The sequence below is a fragment of the Schistocerca americana genome, chromosome 2 (assembly GCF_021461395.2).
Source record: "Schistocerca americana isolate TAMUIC-IGC-003095 chromosome 2, iqSchAmer2.1, whole genome shotgun sequence".
NCBI lineage: Eukaryota > Metazoa > Arthropoda > Insecta > Orthoptera > Acrididae > Schistocerca > Schistocerca americana.
In genome coordinates this window covers 1,130,272,946-1,130,294,393 of record NC_060120.1, presented here as the reverse complement: position 1 = coordinate 1,130,294,393, position 21,448 = coordinate 1,130,272,946, and positions in this window count along the sequence as shown.

The window sequence follows — 21,448 nt, the reverse complement described above, 5'->3', positions numbered from 1 at the left end:
TTAAAGACAAAAGGCACAACGCCGACTTAAGTACAAGAAAACTGACTCTTCTTACTGTCTATGCTTTATACCTTTCCTGTGGCACTAGTTATAGATTCCGATTCTTCACTTCAGGTTTACTGTATCCCTCTGACCTTCTTATTGAAGATGAAACACAGATATAGCATCGGAATTAAATACAAAAGGCACAATGCCTACATAAGTACAAGAAAACTGACTCTTCTTACTGTCTATGATTTGAACCATTCCTGTGACACTAGTTATAGATTCCGATGCTTCTCTTGAGGCTTACTGTATCCCTCGGACCTTCTTGTTGACGATGAAACACAGAAATTGCATCGGAATTAAATACAAAAGGCACAATGCCGACTTAAGTACAAGATAACTGACTCTTCTTACTGTCTATGATTGAACCATTCCTGTGACACTAGTTATAGATTCCGATGCTTCACTTTGGGTATACTGTATCCCTCTGACCTTCTTATTGACGATGAAACACAGAAATTGCATCGGAGTTAAATACAAAAGGCACAATGCCGACTCAATTACAAGAAAACTGACTCTTCATACTATCTATGTTTTGAACCATTCCTGTGACACTAGTTATAGATTCCGATGCTTCACTTCAATGTTTACTGTATCCCTCTGACCTTCTTATTGAAGATGAAACACAGATATTGCATCGTAATTAAATACAAAAGGCACAATGCCGACTTAAGTACAAGAAAACTGACTCTTCTTACTGTCTATGTTTTGAAACATTCATGTGACACTAATTATAGAGTCCGATGCTTCACTTCAGGTTTACTGTATCCCTCGGACCTTCTTATTGACGATGAAACACAGAAATTGCATCGGAATTAAATACAAAAATCACCATGCCGACTGAAGTACAAGAAAACTGATTCTTCTTACTGTTTATGTTTGAACCATTCCTGTGACACTAGTTGTAGATTCCGATGCCTCACTTCAGGTTTAATGTATCCCTCTGACCTTCTTATTGACGATGAAACACAGAATTTGCATCGGAATTAAATACAAAAGGCACAATGCCGACTTAAGTACAAGAAAACCGACTCTTCTTACTGTCTATGTTTGAACCATTCCTGTGACACTGGTTATAGATTCGGATGCTTCACTTCAGGTTTACTGTATCCCTCTGACCTTCTTATTGACGATGAAACACAGAAATTGCATCGGAATTAAATACAAAAGGCACAATGCCGACTTAAGTACAAGAAAACTGACTTTTCTTACTGTCTATGTTTTGAACCATTCCTGTGACACTAGTTATAGATTCCGATGCTTTACTTCAGGTTAACTGTATCCCTCTGACCTTCTTATTGACGATGAAACACAGATATTGCATCGGAGATAAATACAAAAGGCACAATGCCGACTTAAGTACAAGTAAACTGACTCATCATATTGTCTATGTTTTGAACCATTCCTGTGACACTAGTTATAGATTCCGATGCTTCACTTCAGGTTTACTGTATCCCTATGACCTTCGTATTGACGATGAAACACAGAAATTGCATGGGAATTAAATCCAAAAGTTACAACGCGAACATAAGTACAAGAAAACTGACTCATCTTTATGTCTATGTTTTGAACCTTTCCTGTGACACTAGTTATAGATTCCGATGCTTCACTTCAGGTTTACTGTATCCCTCTGACCTTCTTATTGAAGATGAAACACAGATATTGCATCGGAAATAAATACAAAGGGTACAATGCCTACATAAGTACAAGAAAACTGACTCTTCTTACTGTCTATGATTTCAACCTTTCCTGTGACACTAGTTACAGATTCCGATGCTTCTCTTCTGGTTTACTGTATCCCTCTGACCTTCTTGTTGACGACAAAACACAGAAATAGCATCGGAATTAAATACAAAAGGCACAATGCCGACTTAAGTACAAGAAAACAGACTCTTCTTAGTGTCTGTGTTTTGAACCATTCATGTGACACTAGGCATAGCTTCCGATGCTTCACTTCAGGTTTACTGTATCCCTCTGACTTTCTTATTGACAATGAAACACAGAAATTGCATCGGATTTAATACAAAAGGCACAATGCCGACTTAAGTACAAGAAAACTGACTCCTCTTACTGTCTATGTTTTGAACCATTCCTGTGACACTAGTTATAGATTCCGATGCTTCACTTCAGCTTTACTGTATCCCTCAGACCTTCTTATTGACGATGAAACACAGAAATTGCATCGGAATTAAATACAAAAGGCACAATGCCGACTTAAGTACAAGAAAACTGACTCTTCTTACTGCCTAGGTTTTGAACCATTCCTGTGACACTAGTTATAGATTCCAATGCTTCACTTCAGGTTTACTGTATCCCTCTGACCTTCTTATTGACGATGAAACACAGGTATTGCATCGTAATTAAATACAAAAGGCACAATGCCGACTTCAGTACAAGAAAACTTACTCTTCTTACTGTCTATGTTTTGAACCATTCATGTGACACTAGTTATAGAGTCCGATGCTTCACTTCAGGTTTACTGTATCCCTCTGACCTTCTTATTGACGATGAAACACAGAAATTGCATCGGAATTAAATACAAAAGGCACAATGCTGACTGATGTACAAGAAAACTGATTCTTCTTACTGTTTATGTTTGAACCATTCCTGTGACACTAGTTATAGATTCCGATGCCTCACTTCAGGTTTACTGTATCCCTCTGACCTTCTTATTGACGATGAAACACAGAAATTGCATCGGAATTAAATACAAAAGGCACAATGTCGACTTAAGTACAAGAAAACTGACTTTTCTTACTGTCTATGTTTTGAACCATTCCTGTGACACTAGTTACAGATTCCGATGCTTTACTTCAGGTTTACTGTATCCCACTGACCTTCTTATTGACGATGAAACACAGAAATTGCATCGGAGATAAATACAAAAGGCACAATGCCGACTTAAGTACAAGAAAACTGACTCATCATATTGTCTATGTTTTGAACCATTCCTGTGACACTAGTTATAGATTCCGATGCTTCACTTCAGGTTTACTGTATCCCTATGACCTTCGTATTGACGATGAAACACAGAAATTGCATGGGAATTAAATCCAAAAGTTACAACGCGAACTTAAGTACAAGAAAACTGACTCATCTTATTGTCTATGTTTTGAACCTTTCCTGTGACACTAGTTATAGATTCCGATGCTTCACTTCAGGTTTACTGTATCCCTCTGACCTTCTTATTGAAGATGAAACACAGATATTGCATCGGAATTAAATACAAAGGGCACAATGCTTACTTAAGTACAAGAAAACTGACTCTTCTGACTGTCTATGTTTGAACCATTCCTGTGACATTGGTTATAGATTCGGATGCTTCACTTCAGGTTTACTGTATCCCTCTGACCTTCTTATTGACGACGAAACACAGAAATTGCATCGGAATTAAATACAAAAGGCACAATGCCGACTTAAGTACAAGAAAACTGACTTTTCTTACTGTCTATGCTTTGAACCATTCCTGTGACACTAGTTATAGATTCCGATGCTTTACTTCAGGTTTACTGTATCCCTCTGACCTTCTTATTGACGATGAAACACAGAAATTGCATCGGAATTAAATACAAAAGGCACAATGTCGACTTAAGTACAAGAAAACTGACTTTTCTTACTGTCTATGTTTTGAACCATTCCTGTGACACTAGTTACAGATTCCGATGCTTTACTTCAGGTTTACTGTATCCCACTGACCTTCTTATTGACGATGAAACACAGATATTGCATCGGAGATAAATACAAAAGGCACAATGCCGACTTAAGTACAAGAAAACTGACTCATCATATTGTCTATGTTTTGAACCATTCCTGTGACACTAGTTATACATTCCGATGCTTCACTTCAGGTTTACTGTATCCCTATGACCTTCGTATTGACGATGAAACACAGAAATTGCATGGGAATTAAATCCAAAAGTTACAACGCGAACTTAAGTACAAGAAAACTGACTCATCTTATTGTCTATGTTTTGAACCTTTCCTGTGACACTAGTTATAGATTCCGATGCTTCACTTCAGGTTTACTGTATCCCTCTGACCTTCTTATTGAAGATGAAACACAGATATTGCATCGGAATTAAATACAAAGGGCACAATGCCTACATAAGTACAAGAAAATTGACTCTTCTTAGTGTCTATGATTTGAACCATTCCTGTTACACTAGTTATAGATTCCGATGCTACTCTTCAGGTTTACTGTATCCCTCTGACCTTCTTATTGACGATGAAACACAGAAATTGCATCGGAATTAAATACAAAAGGCACAATGCCGACTTAAGTACAAGAAAACAGACTCTTCTTACTGTCTGTGTTTTGAACCATTCATGTGACACTAGGCACAGCATCCGATGCTTCACTTCAGGTTTACTGTATCCATTAGACCTTCTTATTATCGATGGAACACAGACTTTGCATCGGAATTAAATACAAAATGCACAATGCCGACTTAAGTACAAAAAAACTGACTCTTCTTACTGTCTAAGTTATGAACCATTCCTGTGACACTAGTTATAGATTCCGATGCTACACTTCAGGTTTACTGTATCCCTCTGACCTGCTTATTGACGATGAAACACAGAAATTTCAGCGGAATTAAATACAAAAGGCACAATGCCGCCTTAAGTACAAGAAAACTGACTCCTCTTACTGTCTATGATTGAACCATTCCTGTGACACTAGTTATAGATTCCGATGCTTCTCTTCAGGTTTACTGTATCCCTCTGACCTTCTTATTGACGATGAAACACAGATATTGCATCGGAATTAAATACAAAAGGCACAATGCCGACTTAAGTACAAGAAAACAGACTCTTCTTGCTGTCTGTGCTTTGAACCATTCATGTGACTCTAGGCATAGTTTCCGATGCTTCACTTCAGGTTTACTGTATCCATCTGACCTTCTTATTATCGATAAAACACAGAATTTTCATCGGAATTAAATACAAAAGCCACAATGCCGACTTATGTACAAGAAAACTGACACTTCTTACTGTCCATGTTTGAACCATTCATGTACCACTAGTTATAGATTCCGATGCTTCACTTCAGGTTTACTGTATTCCTCTGACCTTCTTATCGACGATGAAACACAGAAATTGCATCGGAATTAAATACAAAAGGCACAATGCCGACTTAAGTACAAGAAAACTGACTCCTCTTACTGTCTATGATTGAATCATTCCTGTGACACTAGTTATGGATTCCGATGCTTCACTTCAGGTTTACTGTATCCCTCTGACCTTCTTATTGACGATGAAACACAGAAATTGCATCGGAATTGAATACAAAAGGCACAATGCCGACTTAAGTACAAGAAAACAGACTCTTCTTACTGTCTATGCTTTGAACCATTCCTGTGACACTAGTTATAGATTCCGATGCTTCACTTCAGGTTTACTGTATCCCTCTGACCTTCTTATTGAAGATGAAACACAGAAATTGCATCGGAATTAAATACAAAGGGCACAATGCTTACTTAAGTACAAGAAAACTGACTCTTCTGACTGTCTATGTTTGAACCATTCCTGTGACATTGGTTATAGATTCGGATGCTTCACTTCAGGTTTACTGTATCCCTCTGACCTTCTTATTGACGATGAAACACAGAAATTGCATCGGAATTGAATACAAAAGGCACAATGCCGACTTAAGTACAAGAAAACAGACTCTTCTTACTGTCTATGCTTTGAACCATTCCTGTGACACTAGTTATAGATTCCGATGCTTCACTTCAGGTTTACTGTATCCTTCTGACCATCTTATTGTTGATGAAACACAGTTCTAGCATCGGAATTAAATACAAAAGGCACAATGCCGACTTAAGTACAAGAAAACAGACTCTTCTTACTGTCTATGCTTTGAACCATTCCTGTGACACTAGTTATAGATTCCGATGCTTCACTTAAGGTTTTCTGTATCCCTCTGACCTTCTTATTGACGATGAAACACTGAAATTGCATCGGAATTAAAGACAAAAGGCACAACGCCGACTTAAGTACAAGAAAACTGACTCGTCTTACTGTCTATGCTTTGAACCTTTCCTGTGACACTAGTTATAGATTCCGATTCTTCACTTCAGGTTTACTGTATCCCTCTGACCTTCTTATTGAAGATGAAACACAGATATAGCATCGGAATTAAATACAAAAGGCACAATGCCTACATAAGTACAAGAAAACTGACTCTTCTTACTGTCTATGATTTGAACCATTCTTGTGACACTAGTTATAGATTCCGATGCTTCTCTTCAGGTTTACTGTATCCCTCGGACCTTCTTGTTGACGATGAAACACAGAAATTGCATCGGAATTAAATACAAAAGGCACAATGCCGACTTAAGTACAAGATAACTGACTCTTCTTAGTGTCTATGATTGAACCATTCCTGTGACACTAGTTATAGATTCCGATGCTTCACTTTGGGTATACTGTATCCCTCTGACCTTCTTATTGACGATGAAACACAGAAATTGCATCGGAGTTAAATACAAAAGGCACAATGCCGACTTAATTACAAGAAAACTTACTCTTCATACTCTCTATGTTTTGAACCATTCCTGTGACACCAGTTATAGATTCCGATGCTTCACTTCAAGGTTTACTGTATCCCTCTGACCTTCTTATTGAAGATGAAACACAGATATTGCATCGGAATTAAATCCAAATGGCATAATGCCGACTTAAGTACAAGAAAACTGACTCTTCTTACTGTCTATGTTTGAACCATTCCTGTGACACTAGTTATAGATTCCAATGCTTCACTTCAGGTTTACTGTATCCCTCTGACCTTCTTATTGACGATGAAACACAGGTATTGCATCGTAATTAAATACAAAAGGCACAATGCCGACTTCAGTACAAGAAAACTTACTCCTCTTACTGTCTATGCTTTGAACCATTCATGTGACCCTAATTATAGAGTCCGATGCTTCACTTCAGGTTTACTGTATCCCTCTGACCTTCTTATTGACGATGAAACACAGAAATTGCATCGGAATTAAATACAAAAGGCACAATGCCGACTGATGTACAAGAAAACTGATTCTTCTTACTGTTTATGTTTGAACCATTCCTGTGACACTAGTTATAGATTCCGATGCCTCACTTCAGGTTTACTGTATCCCTCTGACCTTCTTATTGACGATGAAACACAGAAATTGCATCGGAATTAAATACAAAAGGCACAATGCCGACTTAAGTACAAGAAAACTGACTCTTCTGACTGTCTATGTTTGAACCATTCCTGTGACATTGGTTATAGATTCGGATGCTTCACTTCAGGTTTACTGTATCCCTCTGACCTTCTTATTGACGATGAAACACAGAAATTGCATCGGAATTAAATACAAAAGGCACAATGCCGACTTAAGTACAAGAAAACTGACTTTTCTTACTGTCTATGTTTTGAACCATTCCTGTGACACTAGTTATAGATTCCGATGCTTTACTTCAGGTTTACTGTATCCCTCTGACCTTCTTATTCACGATGAAACACAGATATTGCATCGGAGATAAATACAAAAGGCACAATGCCGACTTAAGTACAAGAAAACTGACTCATCATATTGTCTATGTTTTGAACCATTCCTGTGACACTAGTTATAGATTCCGATGCTTCACTTCAGTTTTACTGTATCCCTCTGACCTTCTTATTGACGATGAAACACAGAAATTGCATCGGAATTAAATACAAAGGGCACAATGCCTACTTAGGTACAAGAAAACTGACTCTTCTTACTGTCTATGGTTGAACCATTCATGTGACACTAGTTACAGATTCCGATGCTTCACTTCAGGTTTACTGTATCCCTCTGACTTTCTTATTGACAATGAAACACAGAAATTGCATCGGATTTAATACAAAAGGAACAATGCCGACTTAAGTACAAGAAAACTGACTCCTCTTACTGTCTATGTTTTGAACCATTCCTGTGAAACTAGTTATAGATTCCGATGCTTCACTTCAGCTTTACTGTATCCCTCTGACCTTCTTATTGACGATGAAACACAGAAATTGCATCGGAATTAAATACAAAAGGCACAATGCCGACTTAAGTACAAGAAAACTGACTCTTCTTACTGTCTATGTTTTGAACCTATCATGTGACACTGATTATGGAGTCCGATGCTTCACTTCAGGTTTACTGTATCCCTCTGACCTTCTTATTGACGATGAAACACAGAAATTGCATCGGAATTAAATACAAAAGGCACAATGCCGACTTAAGTACAAGAAAACTGACTCTTCTTACTGTCTATGTTTGAACCATTCCTGTGACAGTGGTTATAGATTCGGATGCTTCACTTCAGGTTTACTGTATCCCTCTGACCTTCTTATTGACGATGAAACACAGAAATTGCATCGGAATTAAATACAAAAGGCACAATGCCGACTTAAGTACAAGAAAACTGACTTTTCTTACTGTCTATGTTTTGAACCATTCCTGTGACACTAGTTATAGATTCCGATGCTTTACTTCAGGTTTACTGTATCCCTCTGACCTTCTTATTGGCGATGAAACACAGATATTGCATCGGAGATAAATACAAAAGGCACAATGCCGACTTAAGTACAAGAAAACTGACTCATCATATTGTCTATGTTTTTAACCATTCCTGTGACACTAGTTATAGATTCCGATGCTTCACTTCAGGTTTACTGTATCCCTATGACCTTCGTATTGACGATGAAACACAGAAATTGCATGGGAATTAAATCCAAAAGTTACAACGCGAACTTAAGTACAAGAAAACTGACTCATCTTATTGTCTATGTTTTGAACCTTTCCTGTGACACTAGTTATAGATTCCGATGCTTCACTTCAGGTTTACTGTATCCCTCTGACCTTCTTATTGAAGATGAAACACAGATATTGCATCGGAATTAAATACAAAGGGCACAATGCCTACTTAAGTACAAGAAAACTGACTCTTCTTACTGTCTATGTTTGAACCATTCATGTGACACTAGTTATAGATTCCGATGCTTCACTTCAGGTTTACTGTATCCCTCTGACCATCTTCTTGTTGATGAAACACAGATATAGCATCGGAATTAAATACAAAAGGCACAATGCCTACATAAGTACAAGAAAATTGACTCTTCTTAGTGTCTATGATTTGAACCATTCCTGTTACACTAGTTATAGATTCCGATGCTACTCTTCAGGTTTACTGTATCCCTCTGACCTTCTTATTGACGATGAAACACAGAAATTGCATCGGAATTAAATGCAAAAGGCACAATGCCGACTTAAGTACAAGAAAACAGACTCTTCTTACTGTCTGTGTTTTGAACCATTCATGTGACACTAGGCATAGCATCCGATGCTTCACTTCAGGTTTACTGTATCCATTAGACCTTCTTATTATCGATGGAACACAGACTTTGCATCGGAATTAAATACAAAATGCACAATGCCGACTTAAGTACAAAAAAACTGACTCTTCTTACTGTCTAAGTTATGAACCATTCCTGTGACACTAGTTATAGATTCCGATGCTACACTTCCTGTTTACTGTATCCCTCTGACCTTCTTATTGACGATGAGACTCAGAAATTTCAGCGGAATTAAATACAAAAGGCACAATGCCGCCTTAAGTACAAGAAAACTGACTCCTCTTACTGTCTGTGATTGAACCATTCCTGTGACACTAGTTATAGATTCCGATGCTTCTCTTCAGGTTTACTGTATCCCTCTGACCTTCTTATTGACGATGAAACACAGATATTGCATCGGAATTAAATACAAAAGGCACAATGCCGACTTAAGTACAAGAAAACAGACTCTTCTTGCTGTCTGTGTTTTGAACCATTCATGTGACTCTAGGCATAGTTTCCGATGCTTCACTTCAGGTTTACTGTATCCATCTGACCTTCTTATTATCGATAAAACACAGAATTTTCATCGGAATTAAATACAAAAGCCACAATGCCGACTTATGTACAAGAAAAATGACACTTCTTACTGTCCATGTTTGAACCATTCATGTACCACTAGTTATAGATTCCGATGCTTCACTTCAGGTTTACTGTATTCCTCTGACCTTCTTATCGACGATGAAACACAGAAATTGCATCGGAATTAAATACAAAAGGCACAATGCCGACTTAAGTACAAGAAAACTGACTCCTCTTACTCTCTATGATTGAACCATTCCTGTGACACTAGTTATGGATTCCGATGCTTCACTTCAGGTTTACTGTATCCCTCTGACCTTCTTATTGACGATGAAACACAGAAATTGCATCGGAATTGAATACAAAAGGCACAATGCCGACTTAAGTACAAGAAAACAGACTCTTCTTACTGTCTATGCTTTGAACCATTCCTGTGACACTAGTTATAGATTCCGATGCTTTACTTCAGGTTTACTGTATCCATCTCACCTTCTTATTATCGATGAAACACAGAATTTGTATCGGAATTGAATACAAAAGGCACAATGCCGACTTATGTACAAGAAAACTCACTCTTCTTACTGTCTATGTTAGAACCATTCATGTGACATTAGTTATAGATTCCGATGCTTCACATCAGGTTTACTGTTTCCCTCTGACCTTCTTATCGACGATGAAACACACAAATTGCATCGGAATTAAATACAAAAGACACAATGCCGACTTAAGTACAAGAAAACTGACTCTTCTTACTGTCTATGATTGAACCATTCCTGTGACACTAATTATAGATTCCGATGCTTCACTTGAGGTTTACGGTGTCCCTCTGACCTTCTTATTGACGATGAAACACAGAAATTGCATAGGAATTAAATACAAAAGGCACAATGCCGACTAAAGTATAAGAAAACTGACTCTTCTTACTGTCTATGTTTTGAACCATTCCTGTTACACTAACTATAGATTCCGATGCTTCACTTCACTTTTACTGTATCCCTCTGACCTTCTTATTGACGATGAAACACAGTAATTGCATCGTAATTAAATACAAAAGGCACAATGCCGACTTAAGTACAAGAAAACTGACTCTTCTTACTGTCTATGTTTTGAACCATTCCTGTGACACTAATTACAGAGTCCGATGCTTCACTTCAGGTTTACTGTATCCCTCGGACCTTCTTATGAACGATGAAACACAGAAATTGCATCGGAATTAAATACAAAACGCACAATGTTGACTTAAGTACAAGAAAACTGACTCTTCTTACTGTCTATGTTTGAACCATTCCTGTGACACTAGTTATAGATTCGGATGCTTCACTTCAGGTTTACTGTATCCCTCCGACCATCTTATTGACGATGAAACACAGAAATTGCATCGGAATCAAATACAAAAGGCACAACACCGACTTAAGTACAAGAAAACTGACTCTTCATACTGTCTATGTTTTGAACCATTCCTGTGACACTAGTTATAGATTCCGATGCTTCACTTAAGGTTTTCTGTATCCCTCTGACCATCTTATTGTTGATGATCCACAGAAATAGGATCGGAATTAAATACAAAAGGCACAATGCCGACTTATGTGCAAGAAAACTGACTCTTCTTACTGTCTATGTTTTGAACCATTCATGTGACACTAGTTATAGATTCCGATGCTTTATCCCAGGTTTACTGTATCCCTCTGACCTTCTTATTGACGATGAATCACAGAAATTGCTGCGGAATGAAATACAAAAGGCACAGTGCCGACTTAAGTACATAAAAACTGACTCTTCTTACTGTCTATGTTTTGATCCATTCCTATGTCACTAGTTATAGATTCCGATGCTTCACTTCAGGTTGACTGTATCCCTCTGACCTTCTTATTGACGATGAAACATAGAAATTGCATCGGAATTAAATAGAAAAAATGAAAAATGCCCTCTTAAGTACAAGAAAATTGACTCTTCTTACTGTCTATGTTTTGAACCATTCCTGTGACACTAGTTATAGATTCCGATGCTTATTTTCAGGTTTACTGTGACCTTCTGACCATCTTATTGTTGATGAAACACAGATATAGCATCGGAATTAAATACAAAAGGCACAAAGCCTACATAAGTACAAGAAAACTGACACTTCTTACTGTCTATGATTTGAACCATTCCTGTGACACTAGTTATAGATTCCGATGCTTCTCTTCATGTTTACTGTATCCCTCTGACCTTCTTATTGACGATGAAACATAGAAATTACATCAGAAGTAAATTCAAAAGGCACAATGACGACTTAAGTACAAGAAAACAGACTCTTCTTACTGTCTATGTTTTGAACCATTCATGTGACACTAGGCATAGCTTCCGATGCTTCACTTCAGGTTTACTGTATCCATCTGACCTTCTTATTATCGATGAAACACAGAATTTGTATCGGAATTAAATACAAAAGACTTTATGCCGACTTATGTACAAGAAAACTGACTCTTCTTACTGTCTACGTTTGAACCATTCATGTGACACTAGTTATAGATTCCGATGCTTCACTTCAGATTTACTGTATCCCTCTGACCTTCGTATTGACGATGAAACACAGAAATTGCATCGGAATTAAATACAATAGGTACAATGCCGACTTAAGTTCAAGAAAACTGACTCTTCTTACTGTCTATGATTGAACTATTCCTGTGACACTAGTTATAATTCCGATGTTTCACTTGAGGTTTACTGTATCCCTCTGACCTTCTTATTGACGATGAAACACAGAAATTGCAACGTAAATAAATACAAAAGGCACAATGCCGACTTAAGTACAAGAAAACTGACTCTTCTTACTGTCTATGCTTTGAACCATTCCTGTGACACTAGTTATAGATTCGATGATTCACTTCTCGTTTACTGTATCCCTCTGACCTTCATATTGACATAGAAACACAGAAATTTCCGCGGAATTAAATACAAAAGGCACAACGCCGCCTTAAGTACAAGAAAACTGACTCTTCTTACTGTCTATGTTTTGAACCATACCTGTGACACTAGTTATAGATCCGATGCTTCGCTTTAGGTTTGCTGTATCCCTCTGACTTTCTTATTGACGATGAAACACTGAAATTGCAACGGAATTAAATACAAAAGGCACAATGTCGACTTAAGTACAAGAAAAATGACTCTTCTTACTGTCTATGTTTTGAACCATTCCTGAGACATTAGTTATAGATTCCGATGCTTCACTTCAGGTTTACATTATCCCTCTGACCTTCTTATTGACGATGAAACACAGAAATTGCATCGGATTTAATACAAAGGACACAATGCCGACTTAAGTACTTGAAAACTGACTCCTCTTACTGTCTATGATTTGAACCATTCCTGTGAAGCTAGTTAGAGATTCCGATGCTTCGCTTCAGGTTTACTGTACCCCTCTGACCTTCTTATTGACGATGAAACACAGAAATTGCATCGTAATTAAATACAAAAGGCACAATGCCGACTTAAGTACAAGAAGACTGACTCTTCTTACTGTCTATGGTTTGAACCATTCCTGTAACACTAGTTATAGATTCAGATGCTGTACTTCAGGAACACTGTATCCAGCTGACCTTCTTATTGATGATGAAGCACAGAAATTCCATCGGAGATAAATACAAAAGGCACAATGCCGACTTTAGTACAAGGAGACTGTTTCTTCTTACTGTCTATGTTTTAAACCATTCCTGTGACACTAGTTATAGTTTCCGATGCTTCATTTCAGTTTTACTGTATCCCTCTGACCTTCTTATTGACGATGAAACACAGATATTGCATCGGAATTAAATACAAAAGGCACAATGCCAACTCAAGTACAAGAAGACTGACTCTTCCTACTGTCTATGTTTTGAACCATTCCTGTGACACTAGTTTTAGATTCCGATGCTTCACTTCAGGTTTACTGTATACCTCTGATTTCCTTATAGACGATGAAACACAGAAGTTGCATCTTAATTAAATACAAAAGCACAATGCCAATTTAAGTACAAGAATACTGACTCTTCTTATTGTCTATGCTTTGAACCATTCCTGTGACACTAGTTATAGTTTCCGATATTTCACTTAAGGTTTACTGTATCCCTCTGACCTTCTTATTGACGATGAAACACAGAAATTGCATCGGAATTAAATACAAAAGGCACAATACCGACTCAAGTACAAGAACACTGGCTTTTCTTACTGTCTATGCTTTGAACCTTTCCTGTGAGACCGGTTTTAGATTCCGATGCATCACTTCAGGTTTACTGTATTCCGTGTACCTTCTTATTGACGACGAAACGCAGGAATTGCATCGGAAATGAATACAAAAGGCACAATGCCGACTTAAGTACAAGAAAACGGACACTTCTTACTGCCTATGTTTTGCACCATTCCTGTGACACTAGTTATAGATTCCGATGCTTCACTTCAGGTTTACTGTATCCCTCTGTCCTTCTTATTGACGATGAAACACAGAAATTGCATCGGAATTAAATAGAAAAGGCACAATGTCGACTTAAGTCCAAGAAAACTGACTCTTATTACTGTTTATGTTTTGAACCATTACTGGGACACTAGTTGTAGATTCCGATGCATCACTTCAGGTTAACTGTATCCCTGTGATCTTCTTATTGACGATGAAATACAGAAATTGCTTCGGAATTATATGCAGAAGGCACAATGCCGACTCAAGTACAAGAGAACTGACTCTTCTTACTGTCTAAGATTTGAACCATTCCTGTGACACTAGTTATAGATTTCGATGCTTCACATTAGGTTTACTGTATCCCTCTGACCTTCCTATTGACGGTGAAACACAGAAATTGCATCGGAATTAAATACAAAAGGCACAATGCCGACTTAAGTACAAGAAGACTGACTCTTCCTACTGCCTAAGCTTTGAACCATTCATGTGACACTAGTTATAGTTTCCGATGCTTGACTTCAGGTTTACTGTATCCCTCTGACCTTCTTATTGAAGATGAAACACAGATATTGCATCGGAATTAAATACAAAGGGCATAATGCCGACTTAAGTACAAGAAAACTGACTCTTCTTACTGTCTATGTTTGAACCATTCATGTGACACTAGTTATAGATTCCGATGCTTCACTTCAGGTTTATTGTATCCCTCTGACCATCTTATTGTTGATAATACACAGACATAGGATCGGAATTAAATACAAAAGGCACAATGCCGACTTATGTACAAGAAAACTGACTCTTCTTACTGTCTATGTTTTGAACCATTCATGTGACACTAGTTATAGATTCCAATGCTTTACCCCAGGTTTACTGTATCCCTCTGACCTTCTTATTGACGATGAATCACAGAAATTGCTTCGGAATTAAATACAAAAGGCACAATGCAGACTTATGTACAAGAAAACTGACTCTTCTTACTGTCTATGTTTTGATCCATTCCTGTGTCACTAGTTATAGATTCCGATGCTTCACTTCAGGTTTACTGTATCCCTCTGACCTTCTTATTGACGATGAAACATAGAAATTGCATCGGAATTAAATAGGAAAGGAAAAATGCAGTCTTAAGTACAAGAAAATTGACTCTTCTTACTGTCTATGTTTTGAACCATTCCTGTGACACTAGTTATAGATTCCGATGCTTCTTTTTAGGTTTACTGTGACCTTCTGACCATCTTATTGCTGATGAAACACAGATATAGCATCGGAATTAAATACAAAAGGCACAATGCCTACATAAGTACAAGAAAACTGACACTTCTTACTGTCTATGATTTGAACCATTCCTGTGACACTAGTTATGGATTCCGATGCTTCTCTTCATGTTTACTGTATCCCTCTGACCTTCTTATTGACGATGAAACACAGAAATTGCATCAGAATTAAATACAAAAGGCACAATGCCGACTTAAGTACAAGAAAACAGACTCTTCTTACTGTCTATGTTTTGAACCATTCATGTGACACTAGGCATAGCTTCCGATGCTTCACTTCAGGTTTACTGTATCCATCTGACCTTCTTATTATCGATGAAACACAGAATTTGTATCGGAATTAAATACAAAAGGCACTATGCCGACTTATGTACAAGAAAACTGACTCTTCTTACTGTCTACGTTTGAACCATTCATGTGACACTAGTTATAGATTCCGATGCTTCACTTCAGGTTTACTGAATCCCTCTGCCCTCCTTATTGACGATGAAACACAGAAATTGCATCGGAATTAAATACAAAACGCACAATGCCGACTGATGTACAAGAAAACTGATTCTTCTTAGTTTTTATGTTTGAACCATTCCTGTGACACTAGTCATAGTTTCCGATGCTTCACTTCAGGTTTACTGTATCCCTCTGACCTTCTTATTGACAATGAAACACAGAAATTGCTTCGGAATCAAATACAATAGGTACAATGCCGACTTAAGTACAAGAAAACTGACTCTTCTTACTGTCTATGATCGAACCATTCCTGTGACACTAGTTATGGGTTCCGATGTTTCACTTGAGGTTTACTGTATCTTTCTGACCTTCGTATTGACGATGAAACACAGAAATTGCATCGTAAATAAATACAAAAGGCACAATATCGACTTAAGTACAAGAAAACTGACTCTTCTTACTGTCTATGATTGAACCATTCCTGTGACACTAGTTATAGATTCCGATGCTTCACTTGAGGTTTACTGTATCCCTCTGACTTTCTTATTGACGATGGAACACAGAAATTGCATCGGAGTTAAATACAAAAGGCACAATGCCGACTTAAGTACAAGAAAACTTACTCTTCTTTCTGTCTATTCTTTGAACCATTCCTGTGACACTAGTTATAGATTCCGATGCTTCAGTTCGGGTTTACTGTATCCCTCTGACCTTCTTATTGACGATGAAACACAGAAATTGCATCGTAAATAAATACAAAAGGCACAATATCGACTTAAGTACAAGAAAACTGACTCTTCTTACTGTCTATGATTGAACCATTCCTGTGACACTAGTTATAGATTCCGATGCTTCGCTTGAGGTTTACTGTATCCCTCTGACATTCTTATTGACGATGGAACACAGAAATTGCATCGGAGTTAAACACAAAAGGCACAATGCCGACTTAAGTACAAGAAAATTTACTCTTCTTTCTGTCTATTCTTTGAACCATTCCTGTGACACTAGTTATAGATTCCGATGCTTCAGTTCGGGTTTACTGTATCGCTCTGACCTTCTTATTGACGATGAAACACAGAAATTGCATCGGAGTTAAATACAATAGGTACAATGCCGACTTAAGTACAAGAAAACTGACTCTTCTTACTGTCTATGATTGAACCATTCCTGTGACACTAGTTATAGGTTCCGATGTTTCACTTGAGGTTTACTGTATCCCTCTGACCTTCTTATTGACGATGAAACACAGAAATTTCATCGGAATTAAATAGATATGGCACAATGCCGACTTAAGTACAAGAAAACTGACTCTTCCTACTGTCTACGTTTGAACCATTCATGTGACACTAGTTATAGATTCCGATGCTTCACTTCAGGTTTACTGAATCCCTCTGCCCTCCTTATTGACGATGAAACACAGAAATTGCATCGGAATTAAATACAAAACGCACAATGCCGACTGATGTACAAGAAAACTGATTCTTCTTAGTTTTTATGTTTGAACCATTCCTGTGACACTAGTCATAGTTTCCGATGCTTCACTTCAGGTTTACTGTATCCCTCTGACCTTCTTATTGACAATGAAACACAGAAATTGCTTCGGAATCAAATACAATAGGTACAATGCCGACTTAAGTACAAGAAAACTGACTCTTCTTACTGTCTATGATTGAACCATTCCTGTGACACTAGTTATGGGTTCCGATGTTTCACTTGAAGTTTACTGCATCTTTCTGACCTTCGTATTGACGATGAAACACAGAAATTGCATCGTAAATAAATACAAAAGGCTCAATATCGACTTAAGTACAAGAAAACTGACTCTTCTTACTGTCTATGATTGAACCATTCCTGTGACACTACTTATAGATTCCGATGATTCACTTGAGGTTTACTGTATCCCTCTGACTTTCTTATTGACGATGGAACACAGAAATTGCATCGGAGTTAAATACAAAAGGCACAATGCCGACTTAAGTACAAGAAAACTTACTCTTCTTTCTGTCTATTCTTTGAACCATTCCTGTGACACTAGTTATAGATTCCGATGCTTCAGTTCGGGTTTACTGTATCCCTCTGACCTTCTTATTGACGATGAAACACAGAAATTGCATCGTAAATAAATACAAAAGGCACAATATCGACTTAAGTACAAGAAAACTGACTCTTCTTACTGTCTATGATTGAACCATTCCTGTGACACTAGTTATAGATTCCGATGCTTCACTTGAGGTTTACTGTATCCCTCTGACTTTCTTATTGACGATGGAACACAGAAATTGCATCGGAGTTAAATACAAAGGGCACAATGCCGACTTAAGTACAAGAAAATTTACTCTTCTTTCTGTCTATTCTTTGAACCATTCCTGTGACACTAGTTATAGATTCCGATGCTTCAGTTCGGGATTACTGTATCGCTCTGACCTTCTTATTGACGATGAAACACAGAAATTGCATCGTAGTTAAATACAATAGGTACAATGCCGACTTAAGTACAAGAAAACTGACTCTTCTTACTGTCTATGATTGATCCATTCCTGTAACACTAGTTATAGTTTCCGATGTTTCACTTGAGGTTTACTGTATCCCTCTGACCTTCTTATTGACGATGAAACACAGAAATTTCATCGGAATTAAATAGATATGGCACAATGCCGACTTAAGTACAAGAAAACTGACTCTTCTTACTGTCTATGCTTTGAACCATTCCTGTGACACTAGTTATAGATTCGATGCTTCACTTCAGGTTTACTGTATCCCTCTGACCTTCATATTGACATAGAAACACAGAAAGTTCCGCGGAATTAAATACAAAAGGCACAATGCCGCCTTAAGTACAAGAAAACTGACTCTTCTTACTGTCTATGTTTTGAACCATTCCTGTGACACTAGTTATAGATCCGATGCTTCGCCTCAGGTTTGCTGTATCCCTCTGACCTTCTTATTGACGATGAAACACTGAAATTGCAAGGGAATTAATTACAAAAGGCACAATGTCGACTTAAGTACAAGAAAAATGACTCCTCTTAATGTCTATGCTTTGAACCATTCCTGTGACACTACTTATAGATTCCAAAGCTTCACTTCAGCTTTACTGTATCCCTCTGACCTTCTTATTGACGATGATACACAGAAATTGCATCGTAATTAAATACAAAAGGCACAATGCCGACTTAAGTACAAGAAAACTGACTCTTCTTACTGTCTATGATTTGAACCATTCCTGTTACACTAGTTATAGATTCCAATGCTTCACTTCAGGTTTACTGTATCCCTCTGACCTTCTTATTGACGATGAAACAAAGAAATTGCATCGGTATTAAATACCAAAGGCACAATGCCGACTGATGTACAAGAAAACTGATTCTTCTTACTGTTTATGTTTGAACCATTCCTGTGACACTAGTTATAGATTCCGATGCTTCACTTCAGGTTTACTGTATCCCTCTGACCTTCTTATTGACGATGAAACACAGAAATTGCATCGGAATTAAATACAAAAGGCACAGTGCCGACTTAAGTACAAGAAAACAGACTCTTCTTACTGTCTATGTTTGAACCATTCCTGTGACACTAGTTATAGATTGCGATGCTTCTATTCAGGTTTACTGTGTCCCTCTGACCTTCTTATTGACGATGAAACACAGAAATTGCATCGGAGTTAAATACAAATGGCACAATGCCGACTTAAGTACAAGGAAATTGACTCTTCTTACTGACTTCGTTTTCAACCATTCCTGTGACACTAGTTATAGATTCCGATGCTTCACTTCAGGTTTACTGTATTCCTCTGACCTTCTTATTGACGATCAAAAACACAGAAATTGCATCGGAGTTAAATACAAAAGGCACAATGCCGACTTAAGTACAAGAAAACTGACTCTTCATACTGTCTATGTTTTGAACCATTCCTGTGACACTAGTTATAGATTCCGATGCTTCACTTCAGGTTTACTGTATCCCTTGGACCTTCTTATTGACGATGAAACACAGAAATTGCATCGGAGTTAAATACAAAAGGCACAATGCCGACTTAAGTACAAGAAAACTGACTCTTCTTACTGTCTATGTTTTGAACATTTCCTGTGACACTAGTTACAGATTCCGAAGCTTCACTTCAAGTTTACTGTATCCCTCTGACTTTCTTATTGACGATGAAACACAGAAATTGCATCGGAATTACATACAAAAGGCTGAATGCCGACTTATGTACAAGAAAACTGACTCTTCTTACTGTCTATGTTTTGAACCATTCATGTGATACTAGTTATAGATTCCGATGCTTTACTCCAGGTTTACTGTATCCCTCTGACCATCTTATTGACGATGAATCACAGAAATTGTTTCGGAATTAAATACAAAAGGCACAATGCCGACTTAAGTACAAGAAAACTGACTCTACTTACTGTCTATGATTGAACCATTCCTGTGACACTAGTTATAGATTCCGATGTTTCACTTGAGGTTTACTGTATCCCTCTGACCTTCTTATTGACGATGAAACACAGAAATTGCATTGTTAATAAATACAAAAGGCACAATGCCGACTTAAGTACAAGAAAACTGACTCTTCTTACTGTCTATGATTGAACCATTCCTGTGACACTAGTTATAGATTCCGATGCTTCACTTGAGGTTTACTGTATCCCACTGACTTTCTTATTGACGATGAAACACAGAAATTGCATCGGAGTTAAATACAAAAGGCACAATGCCGACTTAAGTGCAAGAAAACTTACTCTTCTTACTATCTATTCTTTGAACCATTCCTGTGACACTAGTTATAGATTCCGATGCTTCACTTCGGGTTTACTGTATTCCTCTGACCTTCTTATTGACGATGAAACACAGAAATTGCATCGGAGTTAAATACAAAAGGCACAATGCCGACATAAGTACAAGAAAACTGACTCTTCTTACTGTCTATGTTTTGAACCATTCCTGTGCCACTAGTGATTGTTTCCGATGCTTCACTTCATATTTACTGTATCCCTCTGACCTTCTTATATTCGATGAAACACTGAAATTGCAACGGAATTAAATACAAAAGGCACAATGTCGACTTAAGTACAAGAAAACTGACTCTTCTTACTGTCTATGATTTGAACCATTCCTGTGACACTAGTTATAGATACCGATGCTTCACTTCAGGTTTACTGTATCCCTCTGACCTTCTTATTGACGATGAAACACAGAAATTGCATCGTAATTAAATACAAAAGGCACAATGCCGACTTAAGTACAAGAAAACTGACTCTTCTTACTGTCTATGTTTTGAACCATTCATGTGACACTAATTATAGAGTCCGATGCTTCACTTCAGGTTTACTGTATCCCTCTGACCTTCTTATTGACGATGAAACAAAGAAATTG